The sequence below is a fragment of the Dicentrarchus labrax genome, unplaced genomic scaffold, assembly GCF_905237075.1.
Source record: "Dicentrarchus labrax unplaced genomic scaffold, dlabrax2021, whole genome shotgun sequence".
NCBI lineage: Eukaryota > Metazoa > Chordata > Actinopteri > Moronidae > Dicentrarchus > Dicentrarchus labrax.
In genome coordinates, this window is record NW_026136704.1 from 1,933,740 (window position 1) to 1,935,162 (window position 1,423).

Genomic DNA, 1,423 nt, shown 5'->3' on the forward strand with positions numbered 1-1,423 from the left:
TGTAACCAATTTTAGGAATATAAAAGTGAATTACAGTATAACAATGAGTTGGACTAGTAATAAGACCACGGCCAGAATCAGAAGACACCAAATTCGTTAGGAGCCAATACGTTGAGCAGCAATAATGAATCAGACAGAGGAATAAATGTTGAGTAGTCAATCTTATATTTTTACATTGAATAAGAGAAATGTTCAATTTATACAAAATTATAAACAATGACCCAAATGACCAGAAAACAAAACGTGTGCACACTAAAAAAATAAGTAAGAATGTCCGTTGGGGCCCTTCAAACTGAAAATTGTGGCAGGTGCACCTGATATTAAATGTTTATGGGAATGTAGTGTGAATGCGTGTGAGTGTGTACGTGTGTATCTCCTTGTCGGTGTCTTTTCTTCAAAGGTTTTGGCTCGCCATCTGACACAATCAGGATAACGTCCTGGTCCTCGAATCTTCCCGTCCTCTCAAAAAACCTGACCTACAAACAAGGTCATATCTATTATACTCTCATTCTCAGATGCATCCTTAAAGGTTTAAATGTCATAATGCTACACATGGCATCAACCTCATACATGTATCTTAAATCTTAATAAATCTCAAATCTTCCGTTTTCAGTTGCACAACATGAAACATTCAAAGATATCAAAGTTCAATTATGAGAACTAAATATTTAAGAACTCACATGTGTTACTGTTCATATTAACAGTGTTTCCATAAGGCTCACGGTAAGTAACCATTAATATTCAAAATATATCATATCCAGATCAAACCAGGATAACATAACGTGTAATTAAAATAAAAGTAAATACACATACTGAGTTGCTTTCAGAGGTATCAAAGTGTGCTTAATTACTCCTTATACACTATAGGCCTACTAGTGTGAGAGAAACTGCACCAAAAATTACCCTCCTAGTGACTTTAAACTCACAATTGAAATAAAATAAATTCCTTCAATATCCTTCCAAAATAAAATGTAACTTCACTCTCATATGACTTATCAAATTACTTATTTTAAATTGGCAATAACAAAATAAACAACTTCCCTTTTATATACATTGGCATAAAATAATAGATACAATATACATGTTCAAAACACTGCATCATTACTCGCCTCAATTCACTCCCACAACATTAGCACCGCCACCGCTTTTGTTAGCACACTGCGAAACAGAAAAATACCCCCAGAGCAGCTAAGAGGGACACGTTTCTCACCGTTGCTCTCTGTTTCAAAGCGGAGCACGTCGATGTCGGGGCGCTTGCAGTGGCTCACAAGATGAAAGCTAACTGGTTAGCCGACGTAACTCGTCTCCTTCGTTCAGTCACTTGGCTCCGGACTCCCAGTAGATAAGTGCACTGGTCCTATCTTTCTCCTATCACAGTTTAACTCCGAGTTTTTCTCCTTTTATTCCGTCCTTTTAGCAGGTA